The sequence below is a fragment of the Eupeodes corollae genome, chromosome 3, assembly GCF_945859685.1.
Source record: "Eupeodes corollae chromosome 3, idEupCoro1.1, whole genome shotgun sequence".
Taxonomy (NCBI): Eukaryota; Metazoa; Arthropoda; class Insecta; order Diptera; family Syrphidae; genus Eupeodes; species Eupeodes corollae.
In genome coordinates this window covers 103036246-103058990 of record NC_079149.1, presented here as the reverse complement: position 1 = coordinate 103058990, position 22745 = coordinate 103036246, and the positions used below count along the sequence as shown (strand labels likewise).

General features: G+C 34.3%; 1 protein-coding gene across 1 annotated transcript in view; it reads right to left on the bottom strand.

The window, feature by feature from the left end:
- Positions 1–18152, bottom strand: part of LOC129951440 (cytochrome c oxidase subunit 7A1, mitochondrial) — a 386202-nt gene extending 368050 nt beyond the window's left edge. Inside the window, exon 1 of the mRNA XM_056063581.1 lies at positions 18145–18152. The gene's annotated coding sequence lies outside the window, so the exon portion shown is untranslated. The remainder of the gene's footprint in view (positions 1–18144) is intronic.
- Between the last annotated feature and the right edge of the window lie 4593 nt (positions 18153–22745).

Here is a 22745-nt window from a genome sequence, read left to right as displayed (position 1 = left end):
TGTTGTTTTCTGCGTTTACAGCGGGGCCTAGGTAGACGAAGTCCTTCACTTCTTACTTACGTCTGTCGATGGTGACATTTTGACCGAGACGTGTCGGTGTTGTAAGTTCTTTCTTGTTGACTACTTGTACTTTGTTTAGCCCTCATTAACCGTTAACCCAATTTTTGTTGCCTCTGCCGAATACTCACAAAATCCCCATTGACATCACGCTGTGTTATATGTTGACGTGTGAGCTCTGCACTATTCTTTCAAGTACGATGTTAAAAAAAATCTTGTCTAAATCGCAGAATCGTTTTCGTTAAATTGTAATATAACGAAAACGGAAATCTTCTCACTTAGGTTAGGTTAGGTTGGAGTGGCTGTCCAGATGTTATTGCCGCACGTACACCTCAAGGGTCCATTGTGATACCACTAATGAGGTTACTCATGAGAGAGTAGAGAATTAAAACAAACCATTTTGTACTTTTAATAAAGTTAGAGAGACGTTTTGTGTCAATCGTTGCCAGTTCACTGGTGTTATTTAAGAAGGGATTACCGAGAAAGTAGTTCATTCTAATGGAGAGTGCTGGACATGTACATAGAAGGTGTTGGACCGTTCCCTCTTCCTCTTCGTCCATGCAGCTTCTACAGAAGTCATTTGTGTAGACCCCTAGCCTCAGATCATGTCTTCCTATGAGGCAGTGTCCCGTTATTACTCCAATTGTAGAGCTTATACTTTGTCTGCTTAGTGATATCAAGCCTTTTGACCGTTTTAAGTCAATACTTGGCCATATTTGCTTGGTTGCTAGGCAGGTGGTTCGTTTTGACGTTTTGACCATCTAGCATTTGTTGTTTCTAGATCATATTGCTTGCGAGGATATTTGCATGTAGCAAGTGGTGTTCCTATGTTATGTTTTTGTCTAACATGAGGCAGAATTGTTCCGTTTTTGGTGAGCTCATCGGCTTGGCAATTTCCCGTCTCTGTGGCCCCGCACCCAAATGAGGTGAATGTTAAACTCTTCCGTCATCTCATTCAGAGATGATCGACAATCGTGGACTGTTTGAGTGTTTGTGGAGACAGTCGCTAGAGATTTAAGAGCGGCTTGGCTGTCTGAGAAGATTCGTATATGCTTACAAGATATAACGTTTTCTTTGAGCCAGCATAGTGCTTCTTTAATCGCCATTACTTCTGCCTGGAATACACTACATTTATTGGGAAGTTTATAGGATAGACTGAGATTCAGTTGTTCTGAAAAGATACCGCTTCCAACTCCTTGATCGGTCTTTGAACCGTCAGTATAGAAGTGTACCGCATCGTCTTCCAGGGGTCCCTCTTCTTCCCAGGAGGATCTTGAAGGGATGGACACATGGAATCTTTTACCAAATACCATTTTTGGGGTGGTATAGTCTAATCGATCTGGGATAGATCTGAAATTGTCTAGAATAGTTGTATGTCCAGTATTGTTACTGGTCCATTGAGAGGTGGCTCTAAGCCTTACACATGAGTTGGCAGCCACCTTTTTAGAGAAGATGTCAAGTGGTGTTAGGTTTAAAAGCACTTCCAGTGCTGCGGTTGGTGTTGTGCGAAGTGCTCCTGTGATGCACATACCTGCTGACCGCTGTCCAGTGCGGTCCACCATACGACGGCTCCATAAATGAGTATCGGCCTGATTACCGAAGTGTATAGCCAGTGGGTTATTTTTGGGGAGAAGCCCCATTTTGATCCTACGGCCTTTTTACAAGTAAAAAGCGCTACAGTAGCCTTTTTGACTCTTTCATCAATATTTGCCTTCCAATTTAGTTTTTTGTCTTAAATGAGGTCCAAATATTTAGTTTTATCGAAAAAGCGTAATGGTGTTCCTCTAATCTTGGGTGGGATAATCTGAGGAATTTTATATCTTCTCGAAAAGAGTATTAATTCTGTTTTGTTTGGGTTGACGTCCAATCCACATTGCTTAGCCCATTTAGTTAGTCTGTTTAGGGCATTTTGTAGGATTTCCGAGAGAACTTGGGGGTGCTTCCCAGATACGGATATTGCAACGTCGTCAGCATAGGCAATCACCTTAAAACCCTCTGCTTCCAATGCTGTAAGTATGTCGTTTACTACCATGTTCCATAAAAGAGGCGAAAGGACTCCACCTTGGGGAGTGCCTCGATTCACCGATCTGGTATTAGTAAAACTTCTCATGTTAGAAATTATTGTCCTGCTTTTGAGCATGAAACTTATAAGATCTATGAGTGACTTCTCTAATTTCAGCTTATCCATTGCTGTTGTGATCGCCTGGTAACTGACTTTGTTGAAAGCTCCTTCAATATAAAGGAACGCTTCTCACTTAATTAATCCATAATTCCTCTTGTTAAAACCAAATGTAATGCTTTCCAAGCGCCACCTAAAAAGGAGATTTGCGTCACGTTAAAACAAAACACGTAGAAACCTACACGAACATTACTATGATGCATAAACCTTACGTCATCAAAAAAGGCTCATTCGCTTTAAAATTAGTCTTACCGATTTTGACAACCATAATAATATCAAAATCGGAATCGCCTATTTTTTAGAAACTTTGGATATTGATGCGTTATCCGAAAAGGAAAACATTCATCTAATATTATGACATTTCAAATGACAGCTGAATTTGACAGGTGCCAAATGCCAGTGCAAATGAGTAACCCTTGAAGTAAAGAATATTTTTTTGACGTTTGGTTTTTAAGAAGAACAACAAACACATAATTTAATGTTATGACCAAGAACTTAGCTTAAGTTTAAAAGCAAGGATTTGCCATTGTGTTTCTTACAATAATATCGGTTAAGTAGCTTCCACGAAATATCCAATTTTCAACCACTATTTGCAGTAATTGAGATCGTAGGTGAGCGATAACACGCCGAATATTCTTTTTCAATACTTACTTACTCAGGCTTATCTGTTTTGATCGTGCGGTGTTGAATAGCACGATCTTAGATTCCAAAGAGATAAGGCGCTGACCAAATGCAAAAAAATAAATTGATTTTTTCTTTAGCTCTATGACACACAGCTCCTTCGTCATGTTGGAACCAAAGTCATTAATCATGGCATTCCCATTGACTGTAATGTTATAGACGTGTTTATTTTTAAAGAAATATGAACCAATCATTTTCTTTGCCCATGGAGTACATGGATAACAGTGACTTTTTAAGGATGTAATGGTGGCGTCTTAAAAACGGCTTCTGCATTATGATCACTCCAAATATGGCTTTGCTTATTTGCGTGTAGATTCAATGAAATAGTAGCTATGTGCATTCAAGAGTACAAAATCATCTACGGGTTCTTTTTAGAACAGACTTTTGTCTTCCAACTCATGATTTCACATCCCTGCTGTAAACATCAGGTGTCTAGTACCTCAACTGGAGCTTGAGTTCTAACCTCAGCAGACATTTGTTTGTTTCATAGCAAACGAGAGAGAACGGAAAGGTGGTTACACTTAAGCATATATCTTTTTGCCCAGATGGCAGTGGAGGAATTCTTGAGATATTGTGGCGTCTACGGTTCCAATAAAGTCGAACTAATTAGTCAACATCTTAAAGGTCTACTACGTCATATTCGGAGCTGCTTTTAAGAGGCGGTTTTGAAAATGTTTGCCCTACGGGTTTCGACCAAGGCGGTTTTGAAAATGTTTGCCCTACGGGTTTCGACCAAGGACCTGGTTCCTCAAGTTGTAGGTTGACTTCGCAAGAAAAGTTAGTAGAAGAGCACCAACAAGATGGATTTCCCGTTGACAGCACACGTGCAGGTGAAAATTAAGAAAATAACATTAGACAAGCAAATATTACCTCCATCCAGAAAATTTTATGGGATTGGCCGGACATATTGAGGATGAAAAGCTGTGATATATGGTATACTAGGTGACTGCGTGCCTTGCATTTATTAAGCCCGCAAAATATTCCATAAAGTGGTTGAGCAAAGCTAAAATTGTAATGCTCGATGGCAGCACTTATACCCTTTACGAATACAAAATGATTTTATCTCCAAAACAATTTTGTGGAACGAAAATTAAAATTTTTAACATCTGGTACATTTTTAAGAAAAATCGAATTGACATTTTTTTTTTTATAAACAATAACAACCTAAAAAAAACAATATTCAAAGTTGGTAAATATTGAATTTCGACTCAAATATCTTTTCAAGAATTATTTTTATTTATTTAAAAATATTTAAAAATATTGTTGTTTAAAAAAAATAAAAACTTGAAAGAAAATTTAACAAAAGTTGGTAAACATTTTTCACTCGACTCAAATATCTTCTTAAGACTTTCAGATATTGTCTTTAAACTACTTTCATCTTTATAAAATATTGTTGGCAACATTTCGTAAAATTTTGAATAAATATAATTGAGCTTTCTTACAAGAAATATAAACCTTACAAAAAAAAAACAATACTAAAACTTACTAAAAATTTACTTTCGACTCAAACAGTTTTTCACAAATTAAAAATATTGTCTTCAAACTTTTTTATTTCACAGAAAATATTGTTTCCGATATTCAGTAGTTTTTTTTTATAAAAACCAACAGTCCGTTTTGTCATAAAAAATGGAATATACAAAAAATAGTACGCAAATTTGGTAAAAATTGATGTTCGGTTCTTGATATCTCTCAAATTAATTTCATTCATCCAATTTGTAAAAATTTAAGAAATGCTACTAAAATAGGAAAACATTTGTTTTCGGCTAAAAATATTTTTAACAAAACTGGATTTTCAAACTAAAATATATTAATAATATTAATAAATAAAATAATAACAACTTTCTTAACCCAAAACGAAAACCTACAAACTTTTAAGCAAGACAAATCGACAAACAGGGTGGGAAGTTATCAGTGTGGTTCGCACCCAGCCTCTTTTTTTGGTAAAAAATTTGCATGATTTCCAATTAAGTGAAAAACTGAACATTAATCAAATGACAGCTGTCAAAAAGACCAATTTCGAATAAAGTAGTCTCAGATTAAAAAACTACACGTCTAAACACAACACTCATTATTATTCTATACTTAAAATAAAATTAAAAGCTCGTCTTAAACTTCTACTGTCAAGTTTTATACGAACATTACTTAAATTAGCACATTCTAAGAAAAACCTTATAAAAAAACTTCATATGATTTTGATTTCTCACTAAAAGATTCCAAAACAATCAGATAAAAATTAGGAAGATCTCAAATTGATTTATGTATATATTTCTTGCACCTTCGACTGTCAAGATTCAGGGTACTTCATAAAAAGGTTTAAGTCGTTGGTGTTTTTTTTTTCCACCTAATATTTCAATAAGCTTCAGGATTAGGGATATAAAAAAGGTTAATTAAATTCAATTATAAATTAATCTAACTAACATTATAATACAAATAGAATCTTAATACCTAAAACCAATAAAACTCCCGGTTCGAGTAGTTTATTATATAAACTAATGTCAAATCCAACCCATAATCAATTCAAATATTCGCTATACAACAACTAATCCGTCAGACTGTTAAGTGTTTGCTTTAAGGGCAATCCTAATGGAAAAGCAAGTTATCGCATTAAACAACTTAATTGTCTGCATAAAATGTATAGTCTATCCAACCACATAATCGACTTCATTGTTTCATTCAATCTCATCTCATTTCAAGAAACGACTTAATCCTCAAGCCGCATATACATATACTATGTTGCGCCGTATGTATGAGCAAAGACTCAATATTCAAGAATATACTTGTAGACAAACGATGCTGCGATGCTGCTGATGGGGTGATGCTTTAACACAAAGGAGTAAGTGTGTTGAGAGTGTTGTGTGTTTAATTTTACTTGGAGCGGAATGTGCCACTTTTTGAGATCAACTAATATCCCAACTTTATTCCCGTCATCAGGACCACAAACGAGCCACTCTCAAAGAGCCACACCCATCTAGCAGAAGATAGAACCACTATAACATCGCCATATCGTTAAACCACTATACCATCGCCTTTGGTGCTGTATGGCACTTTGCTCCATGGGCGCATACCATAGAAAGTAATCGTAATAATCATCATCGTCGTCGTCATAGTCATCATCAGGAAAAGTGGCTACAGTTAAGCCAGCACATAAGGATAATAATAAATAGGAATGTGAACAAACTGAAGGACGGACGGTAGGACGGAAGAGGAAGGATCAAAGACAAACCATATGTACAAGTCTCTTATTAAAATGAACATAGCCACACATATGTTATGTACTCTACTCTATAACTCCTCGTATCCTCGAACTCGAACTAACCCATCTGGAAATTGCTTGAGTTTTCCGTCACAGCATAACGGGAACCGACCACCGCCGCAGTACCTACCTCCACTTATACCATCAGACAGGATGTTTGCAAGGATTCGTTTTCGTCATAATATAACCCAATCCCAATACACCAAGTATTGCTCCATTCCATTCTCCGCATCTGCTGCTGGCGCTGTTAGCGTTAGAGATCCAAATCAGAATCCAACTATACTGACACCACCGACTATGAGAATAAGGACGAAGGACGAGCAAGCGACGACGATAGTTGAATAGTTATACATAATAATAACTAATAGGCGAACATCAGGGACACGGGAGGACATGGTGAGAACATATCTTATGCTCCGTTGGAGCGAGAGCAAATTAAATGCTTTTCAATTGAGCGATGAAAAGGCAAAGAGTGGGTGGGCGGTCGTTGGTCGGTCGATCGGTGGAGAGTATTAGAAGTATGGTTTTTGTGTTTGATGGGAAAATCCTGTTTAATGGAACCTTTCCCGCAGGATATCTAAGCTCAAGTTAGTTTTATATTTGTTTCTCTTTTCGTTTTTTTGATGTTTTTTTGCCTTCTTTTCTTTTACTTTTCTTTTGTCTTGTCAGTTAAAAACAGAGATGATTTTGATGATATGAGTATTTGAAATGAAGTTCATCCTTACTCGTATTTGTATTTATGTCAGAACACAGTTATAATATTTGAAAAATTCGGTAAACTTTTTTTTTTTTACTGTGGGAAAGTTTCAATAGTTAGATAAAATAAAATTTATGTATAGAAATTCTATTAAATTCTATTAAAGGTTTAATATTCAATAGTTATTTGGACAGATGTCACTTTTGACACTTTAAAAGATAAAATACGTCATTTCTAAAAAGGGAATGAAACACCCTTCAATAATGCATTAAAGTTTCATATATTCACTAAGAAAATGGTGAACATTTTGAAGATGTCATCTTTTGACACTTGACAAGTAAAACTACGCCATTACTAAAATGGAACAATACACTCTTAAATATGAACTTTTTTTCGGTCACACTTTACAGAACTAAATCACTATTGGGTGAAGTTGGTTAAAAATAAAATTTCAACTGTTAGGACAGACCTCTCTGGTTATGAGATCTTCCTTTTTATTTTGGTCCAAGGTGTTGCCTTCAATAGCCTTCAAAAGTTCAAATTTTTTTTAAAAAGTAGCCCACCAACGGAAAAATCATCTTAAAGCCGAATTTCACTTATAATAATGATAGCAAAAGTTTTTGAAAAACTGCTACTGCTAATATCTCAGCAAAATATTACAAAACCGGAGACTAATTCCGAGTTTGGATTTTGAAATAAACATTCCAAGATTGACCAAAGGCATCATATAACGAACGTGGTGTAAAAGACAATGGAAGAAAAGTGAGTATGCACCGCTGTATTCTAAACTGTTGCTCAAGCCCTTAACAATTTTTGGCACTTGGGCCTACAAACTGCAAAGAGATTTTCCTGGAAGTGTTGGGAAAAACTGAAATCATACGTTACGAAACGGCTCTTCTGAGTATGGTAAGACGAAAATTACTTGGAATTAAAGAAAATTGAAGCCGGTGTACCGAAAGGACCAACTTTGTACCATTTACAAATCGTTGATGATTTCTTTCCAATCCAGTTCTCGGAGTAAATCGCTTTCAATGCTCAGGACAGAGCTTTGAAAGGTTTTGTTCGATCGTGGTTCGAAGCCTATTTTTTATAATTCTCATTTTTGAAAATGAGCGCTCTCGAGTGCAATTTGTTACCATCAAAACCAAATACATTCTTAATGCAATTTCGAGGTTTTGGAATGTAGCTTTGAAATTTTGATTTTCGAGAATTTGATAGTAAAATAGTTCCGGCGATTGATCTAATCCATAGCCCTTTTCGTTTTTGTTTGAGTTAATCAAAGATACAAATCGAACCAACTCATAACCAAGACTAGGTTCAAAATCATCCGGATACACTTTCGCCAATGCCTCTGCTGCAGGGTGCAAATTTTCAGCATCCATCTTCTAGATGTGATTCAGGAATCAAAGTCTCTAACGTACAGCTTTTAATGTTGCGAAAAAAGAGGTTTCGAGACCACTCATCTTCTGTCGAAGGTGCGTTGCTTTATTCCACACGATGTCTTTTTGCTCTTTATTGGAAGATATGCTGGTTAGAGCTTCTTCGATTTCCGAATAGCCGTTGACTAAGGCTTTCGTAGCTTCAGATCGCCAACACCAACGAGTGTCGCTGAGCTTTTTCATGACTAAAAACTGGCCGCTTTTCTTCTCCGCTGATTTCTCAATCAGAATTCGGTGCCGCTCTGAACTGGCTGTGAAAAACGTGTACAAATTCTTCACAAAATCAAAGAACAGAACAGCCGATGGGCAAGAGTTAACAGTTGCCTTTCCAAGCAAAAAATACATATCAAAGGAAAAGATGTTTACTAGTTGGAATTTGAAACAAAAATTTTTCGAAGCCTCTATTTTTAGAGGCCCTCAATACGGCCCTGCCTCTGTCGCTATTTATGGCCCTCATCTTCCCCATTCTGCTATATTGAGATGAATAATGGATTATGACATAAGCACCTTGGGTCGTTTCGAGAGAAAAGTTCTTCGAGTGACCTACGGTCCCGTGGGCAAAGAAGTTAAGGGGAGGAAAAGATGGAACATCGAGCTGTATGAGTTGTATAGCAACCTACAAGAAGCTAGAAGGGTAGAAGTATAACGACTGGGATGACTGGGTCACGTAGAGCTCATGGAAACCAATGATCCTGCCCGGAAAGTCTTCGAATCAACACCCGCAGAACAGCGCAGTAGAGGAAGACTGCTGATCAGTTGGCGTGCACAAGTGGAAAGTGACCTCACCCAACTTGGAGTGCGTAGCTAATGGAGAAGTTTGTTGGGTGAGGCCCTAGTTCACCCAGGTCTGTAGCTCTAATTAAGTTCGCTGCCGAATGTACCTTCTTTATTATATAAGAAACAGCGATCTACATCGTGATTTTCAGATGTAGAAGTAAATTACAGAACGCTGCAATTAGCGATTTCAAATTTATAGCACTTGTCATATGGTGACCGTGTTGTTTCGAGATTTAGAAGAGCTACGATTTCTTAGCTCATGGTCTTAAAGATATACGAAAGCATTATAAGTATAAACTTCCCCTAAAAAGAATTTTAATTTAAAAAAACGGAAAAACCTTTTCTGGATCTTTCATAGATGGGTCCTGATTAGCTTGGTAATAGTCCCAGACTACTCGGTACCGATTCTTACCGAGTGCCTTTTGAAGCTTTCCATTAGGTAGAAAAAAAACAGTTTCCACCAACTTTCTTTTATATCCAAACAGACAAGTTCAGTGCTTTGGAAAAAATAAATCTAGGGTCCCACAAGGAAGTGCTCTTGGTCCCATTATATTTTTTTTAAATTACTTTATCAGTAGTAACTGTTTTATCTTCCCCCCAATCGATCTATGTACATTTGTAGATGATACAAATAACAGATAAGGCCATGTTGTAGGTAATAAATTCCTAAAAATCGATTTGATTATTTTTGTTTAGGTTGCAATATTGGTACAGAGTCTCCTCCTCTTAAGAGCAAGTTCATATGGAATGCAGTATTTCATTTTATTTTTAACACTCGATTTTACCCATTTTGAACATTACCTAAAAGTTAAAATTCATCGTTCCTCTTAGCTATTATAATGTTCCTATTGTCATAAATTTATTGCTTTCCTGTTTGCGAATTAGAGTGCAAAAACTGCAACACTACTCTACTCGTATAGAGAAAATGTATCAAGAAAATAAATACAAAAAAGCATTATCATTTGTTTCCATTTTGTCGTTCTGGAAAATTCTATATTCACACAGCTCCTGATGCATTCTATACAATACTTTACTATTTACAACAACTTACCTTCCATTTTGGGAAAATGCTTTTCGTTTATTGTGTGAAAATTTTTATAATCAAGAATCGCTCTAAGTGGTTAGGGTATGATGTTGATGGGGGTTCAATTGGAGGGATGGCAATTTAAGCACTTAAAATGGAAAGTGCTGATAAAAACTTTTAAAATATTAAAATTTGAGGAATTTTAAAATCTTTTTGTAACAACGAGAATAAGGAAATGTGGGATAACTTTTTAACTTTTTGAATTGGCTATGAAACTAAGCGCTCTAAAGGGATAACAAGGAACACTCCTTTCCGTTGAGTTGAAACCGTTTTGAAGTATGAAATATGAGTAGAAAAAGTGCAAAAATCTACTGTTAAGTCAAAAACCCATTTTTTTGACACACTAGATACCTTTTCCCAAAATTTTCCAACTTCAAAAAAGTTTGTTTGAATTTGCTTTATTTTTTAAATTTTATTATTCATTACCAAATGCCATATCTAATTGAATTGAAAATCTAAATGGCCAAAAACTATACCCTCTGGACACATTAATAATGCAGAGCATTAATTGGACTGCTTTTCGTTTGGTAATAATACTTTTATGCTTAAAATTATTACGATTGAACTGGGAATCATATATCCAATCCAGGATAAATGGCAGTATAAAACAAATGAACTTAAGTGAGGCAATGAATGAAAACGATAAATCTACGTTGGCTGGCTTCATAAAAGTATCCAACTCCGTATATAAGCTACAATAATTGAGTGAAGTTTTCATTTGCTTAAGTGTTTATTTTAAGTCTTTCCAGAATATAAATAAGATAGAAGTACTCTTTAAGTTCAGGGTCACGCTTTTCCTTCGTTGAAATGCATGGCATGAATGCAAATTATTATATCCTTGTGTTTTTGTTTTAAATTTTGATTTAAAGGGAAACAAATTGTTTGTTGAAACGTTGTACCCATAAATATTGAAATATTAAATTCAAGTCAGTTATGAGAACGATGATTAATTTAAAGCATGGACATTCGTAGTCTATAAATTGGCGAGAAAAAAAGATTTCACTAACTATTACTGTAAGAATATATACATTCTTGGCCATTGCAATAAATCATCATCCAACGAAATGTAGTTTCAACACCTGTCAAAATTTCACCATTTTATATTCACTTTCAATTCCGATTAAGCAAATATCGGTTTTCTTTATGGCTGAATCACAAACACGCTTCAGCTTCGGCTTCGTCTGCGTCATAGAGTTCAGATAATTGAACTGGAACTTCCGATTGGAGTCACATTACGTTACATTACGTTCTTTTCCTTACGATTGTGAAACGAAACGTGAGGTCAAAGCTCCATTCTAATACTCCATTGTGAACTCATAAACGTCAGGTGAAGCCGAAGCTCAAACGTGTTTGTGATTCAGCCATTAATGTCATTCTTGTAAACAATCATCGAAAACAAAAGTAACGAAACTTAACAAAAAGAAGCAAACTACTTTATTTGTAATCTGGTTTCTTTCACCCTTTTCAATGGGATTTCCCATTTGATATTTAAGAAAACTTTAAAATGTTTTATTGATGTTTGTTTTAGTTTAAAAAGGACGGTTTCAAGTTTTTTCTAATAGGGACTTGAAAAATATGATTTTAGTTTTTGTATCTATGGAGTAGAGCTCTGAATATAGTCGTCTGAACAAAGCGTTTTCTGAGCTTTCAAAATTATTTTTGGAAAAAAAATTCCAGAACACTTAAACTGTCACTACTTGACATTCAAATTTATTTGTCATTTTCCTCAGAAACAAGAAATAGTAGTGGTAAAATGCAAGTAGAAGTACCTAAAATGTTTTTTATTTTCAACTTAATATTTTTATACATTTTTTAATTTAACTTGAAAGATAGTTATGTTGAAAGATTTAAAAAACTTACGACAATGACATTAAGAGTCGTCTGTAGGGTAAGTGAAAAATAAACAATTTTACATTGAAGTACATTTATAAAAAAGATACAATTTTTGATTTAAGATAAATTTAGAGAGAAACCCTAAATTTTAAAGTTTTAAAGTGTTGTGTACACGTTAATAAAGGGTGTCCCAAAATTAACGCAAGATTTCAATTTGCCGACATTTGTGCAGTGAAGTGTTAGCAACCCTGAAAAAAAGCAATTTGACAGCTAACAGTATAGGGTTATTAAAAATGGAGCGTTACACGATAGAACAACGTGTCTTCATTATTAAAGAATATTTCAAAAATAGTGAAAGCTTGGCGGCTGCAGTTCGAAAATTTCATACAAAATATGGTCGGAATAGTGTTTAAACTTCGTCAACTGTGAAGAGATTAATTGAAAAATTCATGGAGACTGGATCCGTTGGAGACGCCAAACACACTTGTCGTCCAAAAACAAGCCGTTCAAATGTGAATGTCGAAGCAGTGCGTGAGAGTGCTGCTGACAATCCAGGAACCTCAATTCGACGTCGTGGACAAAAATTGCAAATTTCAAGAACCTCTCTACAGCGTATACTCACCAAAGATCTGTGTCTTCATGCTTACAAAATTCAATTAACACAACAATTAAAGCCTAATGACCATGGACAGAGAAGAGAGTTCGTTGAATGGATTATTGAACATCAACAAATGGACCCTGATTTTTCGAACAAAATCATCCTAAGCGATGAAGCACATTTTCATCTTGATGGCTTTGTCAATCGCCAAAATTGCCACATTTGGGGTTCGGAGAACCCACATGTAATCTTCGAAAAACAAATGCATCCACAACGCGTGACTGTATGGTGTGGATTTTGGGCTGGAGGCATAATTGGGCCATATTTTTTTGAAAATGATGCTGGTCAAGCAGTGACTGTTACTCAGTGGCGAGGCGTCATATTGTTCAAGTCGTGCATGAACGACTAGCTTACAGGCGACATTATTTTAATTTCTATCTAATTAACCCACACCTCATAATCATACTGTTCCTTCATTCCTTATAGTTATATCTAATGTATACGTACATAATTTCCATTTTCCAACTCGCGCGTTCCTTCTGTGAACTACCCAAATAAAAAAAACGAACTAGCTACCTGCTACTGTTTTGTTTTACTCAACCGATCTGTACAGTGTATCTACCCAAGTCGTTCATACGATTTGGCAACGAAATGAGCCCATAGAAAGCATAAAAGAAAAGAAAAAAACAATTCGCTCGTTGTAGGGAGCATTTCGTGCAAATTTGTTTTGAACGAGTAGAGCTTTTTTTAATATATAGAATGATGGAAATAAGGAAAACGGATAGCTAGGGCGTAGGTAAGTAGTTTATTTATTTATTTGGGTGCATATTCCAACATTTTATTTTTTTATTTTTTCGAATATGAGAAATGAGACGCGCGTCGTTCCTAGGGACGATTTCGTTCAGATCAGTTTTGAACGAGGAAAGCTTCTTTTTGCTGTGGAATGATGGAAATGAGGAAAACGGCTAGCTGCGGCATAGATGATCTGGTTTAAGTTTTCCCTGAGATATACAAATTATGTGAACTTGTACTTACATTCCCTCGTCTGTTGAATGGTCGTTTTCAACCCTTAAAAGAATAAAAACCTATTCTGCAACAACTATGGGCCAAAATAGGTTATCAAATCTTTCAATGCTTACAATTGAACAATACACAGCTAAAAGTACTAACGTAAAATGTCTATTGTTATTTACCTTAAAAAAAAAACTAAACTTTCAAATATATTTATTCATCACATACCTATTTATTATTAACATAAAAATTAAACCACATTATTATGTACTTTTATATAAAAAAAGACTTGTTTGACTTCTTGGCATCACAAATAAGAATTTTGAAACTGAACGACTACATTTTTTAGGCACGCGTCGCCGCTGCTGTTACTGGTGCTCGATATCGCGACATGATTACACAGTTCTTTCTGCCAAAATTGGATGATAATTATGTGTCCAATATGTGGTTTCAACAAGACGGTGCCACATGTCATACAGATCGTGAAACAATTCAATTACTGCATGAGACATTTCCAGGTCGTGTACTCTCTCGTTTCGGTGATCAAAATTGGCCTCCTAGATCGTGTGATTTAACACCATTAGACTTCTTTTTATGGGGTTATTTGAAATCACAAGTCTATGTCAACAAGCCCACAACCACCCGTGCATTAAAGGAGGAGATCCAACGCTGCATCAACGAAATTCAGCCACATTTATGCAGAATGGTCATGGAAAATTCCAACAAAAGAGTGCGCATGTGCATGCAAAGCCGTGGAGGCCATTTGTCCGATGTGTTATTCCATACATAACCCTATCCTATGTACTTTACGAGTCAATAAAAATATAACTATCAAAAGACTAAAAACGGAATTTTCTATTTAATTAAAATCTTGCGTTAATTTTGGGACACCCTTTAGTGCACACTATTTTGTTTCTATAGCTTATAGCCACGTAAATATAACTCGAGAGTCTGTTCGAATCAGCCCTGCAATTTCCGTTAAGGACAGCAATAATTTCAGCTTCATTTAGAAAATGCTTTTTCAAAATTTTTTATCCTGAATTCTCTTAGTACGGGACACCTGCCTAGGAAATGATGTATATCTTCTTCTTCTCTCATGTTGCACAGGTTACATAATTTTGATGCGTTGCCTCCACGCCTATTTCCGTTGAGTGAGATAAGATCGCATCTAGTTTTGAAAATCCGAGATAGTTTGTAAGGCTCCAAGTCAACTGTTTTGTATTGCGGTGCTATTAAATAATGCAACATCTTAAAAAATAGTGTGCTACTTGATTTGCATGCGATTGCAGTTGATCAAGAATATGTGAGTTATTGACAATCCAATCTCTTTCACTTGTCATGTTCTCATCCCAGTGCAAGCCGAACCTGTTTCCGATCATATTAATCTCCTTAACTCAAAAAAGTTGTTTTGCTAAGAGGATTTTGGTATATTGCTTAGGTGGTCTCGTGTCACTGTATTCAAATCTAGTCTTTTGCACATATCTAAGGTGTAAGTCCAGTGTGTAGTAGTGCCCGTCTTCCGCTGCGGTTTCAATCGGTAATGCATAGTTTGGAGTGCATGATGGTAACTTTAAAACTCTTTTTAGAAAGTATCGTTATAGCTTATCCACTTCATCAAAAGTTAAAAACCCCCAGACTTGTGCACTATAAGTTTGAATAGTTCTCCATACTGCCAAAAAGAGTTTCCATTTTCAACTGAGGATGATATTCTGCTTACTCAAAAAACAATGCCATGTCACGTTAATACTGTTCTTTGCTGCTGCATTTCTTTTCTTTACATGCTTAAAAAAGTTCATCTTTGGAGTAAGCAGAACACCAGGATATGTGTACTGAGGTGCTATCCGAATTTCTTCTCCGTTGAAATTCCATTTTTCCCTATTTGATAGCCTGCCACCATTTCGGAAGACCATAATTTCCGATTTTGAGAGATTCACTTCGAGATTCCAATTGGCGCTCTATCATGCCTTGCAAAATCTCCACATCCTCTGCTAAGATCACCATGTCGTCAGCATACAGCAACAACCTTATATTTAAACTGTCAATATTAAGACCTCCTTCAATAATCGCATGTAGATCATTTATATATAAAGCAAAAAGTAAAGGTGATAAAGGCATCCTTGTTTCAACCCATATATTGTTTCGAAGTACCTCGATAACTCCCTTCCTGTCCACACTGCTGATTGAGTATCAGAATATATGCACTCTAGCAGGTCTACAAATTTAGTTGCGACTACCATTTCACGTAACGAAACAAGAAATATGATTGAAAGCTTAAATTAAAATGGTAAAACTAACTATGATCAAACAAGTATTTCTGGTCCATTTCAAGCCCCCTGGAATAAAACCCAGGCCTACAAAATATATTTTATTTGTTATTTCTTATATAAACATACCTTTTGCACTAACCCCACTACTTTCTTGTGCCGTTTTAATTGTTTGATTTATTTTTTCTTCAATTTCACCTGTCAAATGCTTGTGTTCAGCATTCAACTTGATCTGCACAGTTATTTTATTCTGAGCTCTTACAGCAGGCTCTGAACAAGCTCAGAACACGAACAAAACAAAAAAAGAAACACAAATTTGAAGTTTTGAAAGTTCGGAGGGAAAAAAATGAAACACAATTTTTTGTTAGACAGTTCAGGCTTTGCTCTGAACTAAAAAAAAACGCCTACTGTCAATTTATTCAATAAACTCTACATAGCCAATATTGTATATACACGGGTGAGCAACTTCTACAAAAAGTTTCTACTGTACTTTCAAATCGGTGACCGTTATTTTTGAGAGGGTTAACTTCAATTTTCAGTCATAATTCGTGCCCTGTTTGACAGGCAACTACAAGTATACAAATACAAACTTTTGAGTCTACATATTCGTTTTGTGATGTTGACGTGTTAGAGTGCCGGGTCTTAAAGTCGAAAAGAACGCTACCGCATCCGTAGCAAACGATCATAATCAGTCAACTCCAAGGCATTCTCAAGGATTGTGCATCGTTTAGACGAAATTATGGCGCATTTTGTGTAAGGATCTTGGTTTACACTCATACAAGTTGACTCAAGAATTGAGGCCGATGTGCCATTGAAATCAAAGTGCATTCTCTAATGATGAATTTCTAAGATGATGAATTTCATCGCAAAATCATTTGCGTGGCTAAAGCTTATCACTGACTTAATGGGTTCGCCAATAAGCAAAATAAAAATATTTGTACCGGTAAAAATCCACACTTGGTTCATGAAGCACCACTTCTTCCACAGGTAGGCATTGTTAGTCCATGTTTTTTTATAGAAGATAACGATTATCACGTTACTGTGAATGGCCTCAAGAACATTATTAAGCTTCATGATTACTTCTAAACTTTTGACTAAAATTGACGAAGGCATGGACTAGACACGAATTGGAAAATATGGACTTGGAAATGTGTTGGCGAAGCGTCGAACAATGGGAATCGACTGCTGCAAACGTATCCACAGTGGCCATATCAACGAAGTCGAGCTGCATATCTCAAGTATTTCAAAGGGCTTGCTTGTTTACTTCTTTAAAAATGTTGTCAAGTCGATATCCTTTTCATTGTACATGATTGATCTTAATTACTTTACAAATGTCATCTTTAAATTCTTAAATCCATTATGGAGTTGGAATAGACCTTACAGTTCAGTTGAGGTCCTAGATAATAAGATGTCGTTATCCAATATTGTAGTCACCTCTTCGGGAAATAACGCGGTTTTTCTGTAAATATGTTTAATGCGTTGAGGAGAAAAATTTTTGAGGAGGGTATTTTTTTTATTTTTAGGAATGGCGTAGTTCTTTCTTGTCAAATGTCAAAAGATGACAGCGACAAAAGTGACAGTTGCCAAAATAAGAGGCTATTTAAAATGAAAGGTTTCACAATACGGAAATGAAGCCACTAACATTAATTTAAGTTAGAATTAAACAAATTATATTGCATCACTTTACTGGACAAATTACTAAATTTTGCAATTCCCACGACGACCTTAAATAATAATAATTAATTGATGCTGGGAATAAAATAATGCTATGCTTTTGGTCCTCATAATTAACATTGAACAATTTTGTTTGAAATAAACATTGCATTATCTAAAATATGTACATTTAAATTATAGTAAACAAAAATAATAAAAATAATATTTGAAATAACCACAGTTTTGTTACAAAAACGACCATAATAACAACGCATAAGTAAACAATAAAGACTACCAAACAAAAATATTTCAAATATAACTGAAATGACGATATACCGTAATATGATCATATAAATATGTATGTACATAAGTATAGAGATAAAATAATGGATGACAATAATAAAAGTTTGGCAAAAATTACACATTTGTGTAAAGAAGAGAAATATGTACATTGTACCTACAACTGTTGTAAGGTAAATAATGTATGAATGTCGACAATATTGAGGAGTTATGTAAATACCGAAAAATTTGTCGTTTCGAGCAAAAAAGTTCCACTCAATTATTTATTCCAATGCACAGTGGTCGTGGTGTATAGTGGAACAAAATGTACTTAAAATTAGCACAAAAAAAATGCACATTATGTTAAATCAATAAGTAGTAAGTACGAAGGCTGCGTCCCTGGCCTGATTCAAAAATGCCTATTGTATTTTTATTTATATCTGTTTTGCACATTTTTTGGAAACATTTTATTGAAAATATTTATTGAGACTTCTAAACAAAAGAGTGCACAAAACTAATTTTAAAGAGAACCATGATTTTTAAAATAAACTTGCACAATTAAGAAGCGATGTTCACGCATCATTACATTAATTTTAGAATTTTAAAGCAAACTTAAAATAAATGATGACAGCTAAAAAAATGGCTAAATTATTTTTGACTGAAAATGCTATTCGACGAGCGAGGTCAGTAACGCTTTGACGTGTACGGTCTTAAATGGCTTCACAATTCACAATATTGATGGCTCTGATAGGTCAATTTTGATATTATCACTTGATTAGCAATTGTGTATGCAAAATGTTCCTCTAATATTATGACACTTGCATTGACTTGTGCTGACAGGAGTCAGAAGCTAGCGCTATCAACTTGAAACCATTAAATTAATGGTTTTACTTACTTAATTTTTGTTATCTGATTTAATTAAGGACCATGACTTCTTTTAATTTAAAATTGTTAGTTTTGAAAACATAGAATCAACATAAAAAAGCTTATAAAATAAAAAAGAACAATTACAAATTATTTTATTATGAAGTAAAATATATTATCACTCCTGTCACTTTTCTCAAATAAAAGTTCGAATGTAGGAAACATAGAATTATTGTTTTATACTAACATCCTATAAGATTTGCCGAATTTAAAATTTTTGGATTTTTCGACTTTTTAAGGTCTCTAGCATATACATAAAAGTTTTCAGGAGAGATGTCTGTCCCTGCTTGTGTACGTACGTTCGGAAAGTTTAAATAAAAAAATTATGTTAACAAAAATAATTGTCACCTCGAATATTATACGAAAAATAAAATGATTTTATCTTAAAAAATAATTATATGCAACAAAGAATAACGTAACGACAGCTGATAAAATTTTAATAAAAATTGAATTGACAGTCTTTTTCAAAAAAAATTAAAAACATTACTGAAAGCTGATTTAGGACTCAAATATCTTTTCAAAAATTAAAAATATTGGCTTATTAACTCTCCATAGGAAGTTATTGTAACGGGTCCGATTTGTCAAATTGAAAATTTTGACGTTTCAAGGTCCCTAGAGTCGAAATAAAAGATTTTAGAAAAAAGTCTGTGCGTGCGTGTGTACGTACGTCCGTACGTTCGCCACGTTTTTTCGTCGTTAATAGCTCTAGAACCAGAGCAGCTATCGACTTTAAAAAGTAAAATTTTGAGAGAAATAGAATTGATATTTTGATAAGAACTTAAAACAAATTTAACAAAAGTTGGTAAAAAGTGATTTTCGACTCAAATATCTTTTCAAAAATTTGAGATAATAGCTTCTTATTAATTTTTACTTATGAAAAATATTGTTTTCAATATTAGGAAAAAGTTTGTGAAAAATCGAATTGACAGTTTTCTTACAAAAAATAAAAACCTTAAAAAAAATGTATAAAAAATGGTAAAAATTGATTTTCGACTCAAATATCTTTTCAAAAATTTGAAATATTGGCTTCTTACTAATTTTATCTTATAAGAAATATTGTTTTCAACATTCGATTAAATTTTTAAAAAAATCGAATCGAAAGTTTTTTTACAAAAAATAAAACTCTAAAAAAAACAATACTAAAACTTGGTAAAAATTTACTTTCGACTCAAATAGCTTTTCAAAAATTAAAAATATAGGCTTCAAACTTATTTTATTTCACAGAAACAACTATTGTTTTCGATATTCAGTAATTTTTATTAAAAAATTAAGTAGTCCGTTTTTTCATAAAAAATAAAATCTACAAAAATAGTACGCAAATTTGGTAACAATTGATACGAGTACATATAGACAAACTTTTAAGCAAGACAAATCGACAGACGTAATGGGAAGTTATCAGTGTGGGTCGCATTCCACCCTCTTTTTCTAATAAAATTGGAATGTAAGACATTTAGAATAAACATAGAAACACAATACAAATTTCATACCAAGTCACAGCATGGATAAGACTTTTAAAGCTTAAACATTTTTTAAATAATTTTAAACATGTAGGAAACATAGACTTTACATAGAATCACAAAAATAAAATCAAAATTTCAAAATTAAATTAAACAGGTAGAAAACGTAGAATTAACATAGAATGCATGTTTCATATATTTTTTTGTTAGGATTGAATATGATAATAAGAATTTTACTATCATCGAACATCAAACATCCCACTGTTATAGATATTAACAAACAGAGCAGCAGTGATGGGACCTCCCTTCAACCATAACCTTGCAAACAATTTCTCTTCCTCAAAACAAGTACAAGGGCATAGCGCAGAGCATTCATTTTCCAGGATATGTGCGATATTGTCAGCAGAAAAAAAATATTAACATCCCTACAAATACGAAGAATCCTTCAATATCCCTTCCCACTGACACCGCCACCACTGTCGACGTCGCCGTACGCCGTATTCCGTAACTGCTTTACTCGCTTGCTGTACCAAATGGAACAAATGCTCTTTTTACAGCCGGATCCTTACACCCTCTTGGTTCACTGGCTCCGGAACTAATTGCCAATGACAATTGCTCGACAGTTATGTGTTCGGATGTTTCGTGTGTTATGTAAGCTCCAAAGGACTGAGTTCAGTTTACTTACAGCTTCAGCAAAAGCCGGAGTAAAATGCTTTTGAATGCGAAAAAACATAAAAAACCAAAAACAACAACGAGCATTCCTGTGCCTCTAAACGACTGACTGTGTGTGTGTGTTTTGCGTATGGTGAAATTTAACAACTTTGTGCGCTATCACCACACTGACCGACCTCTATTACCACATCCGCATGTAATATTAAAGTGAGAAAATGGAACAAAAGAATGGGACAGAAAAAAAAACATCAACAACATAAAAACGGATACGGAAGCAGTCACAAATGTTGTATGTTGTGTGTATCTTGTATGTTGTATGAATACAGGATGATGCCTTCTGTAAGAGAACATTTATTTTTTAAAACATTTTTAGATTGTTTTCCTTTTTTTCTGCTGCTGCCATCATATATTGGATTCATTAAGGGAGAGTTTTGAATTTAGGTTTGGAGAAAAAATACGTTTTTTTAAATAAATGTGACAGCTTGATGACAGAGATTCAAAATTATGTGGGCCTGAAATTCTAATTCTGTTTGTTTTTACGAGTATGTCTATGTGTGCGCACCGGAAACTGTTCTGCACAAAATAAATGTACATCCACATTCAGAGGTTGAATGGGTTGTTTCAATTAGACATAAATTGGAACCATGAGAAAGAATTAAGGGATTTTTTCTGTTTTAATAAAATAATTCACAAAAAATCAATTTAAACAAAACGAAGTGAAAACGATTTGCCATCTGCCTCTAAAAGCATTATAGGCGCATATAAGGTATAAGGTATAAGGTATAAGGTATAAGGTATAAGGTATAAGGTATAAGGTATAAGGTATAAGGTATAAGGTATAAGGTATAAGGTATAAGGTATAAGGTATAAGGTATAAGGTATAAGGTATAAGGTATAAGGTATAAGGTATAAGGTATAAGGTATAAGGTATAAGGTATAAGGTATAAGGTATAAGGTATAAGGTATAAGGTATAAGGTATAAGGTATAAGGTATAAGGTATAAGGTATAAGGTATAAGGTATAAGGTATAAGGTATAAGGTATAAGGTATAAGGTATAAGGTATAAGGTATAAGGTATAAGGTATAAGGTATAAGGTATAAGGTATAAGGTATAAGGTATAAGGTATAAGGTATAAGGTATAAGGTATAAGGTATAAGGTATAAGGTATAAGGTATAAGGTATAAGGTATAAGGTATAAGGTATAAGGTATAAGGTGTAAGGAATAAGGTATAAGGTATAAGGTAAAAGGTATAAGGTATAAGGTATAAGGTATAAGGTATAAGGTATAAGGTATAAGGTATAAGGTATAAGGTATAAGGTATAAGGTATAAGGTATAAGGTATAATTATAGTATATATAAGGTATATGTATAGTTTTATTCACTAGTTTAAGGATTAGTTCACTGTGCAAGTTCAAAGATATCCAGTCCAGATTTAAAAAATCTTTTTAGGAGTAAACCTTAAAATGCAACGAGTAATGCACTTCCATTTAAAATGGAATTATTTCTACTGAACCAATGTCAACCAATTTGGACATCATCAAACAAAAATCAGTTTAATCTCCAAAGTAATTCACCCAAAAACGACTACTTCTCTTAATCCCCTTATTCCAATTAACTTTTGATGTAGTTCCAAGTTCATTAGCAGTTTAATTTCATGGTCATTGATTTTAAGCTTTGAACGAGATTCCAGAAAAAGGAAATTCTATTCCAAGTGTACTTTAAAAAAAAAACTTATAGATATAAAATTTGTCCTCTTAATACACCTTTTGGAAAATCCATAGTACCTATCTAGACATACACATGTATTTGAACTTTTCATTTTAAGTTCCCGCACAGACATTAAAACAGAGAGATAAAATTAAATTTATCGATAAGATCCGACCCG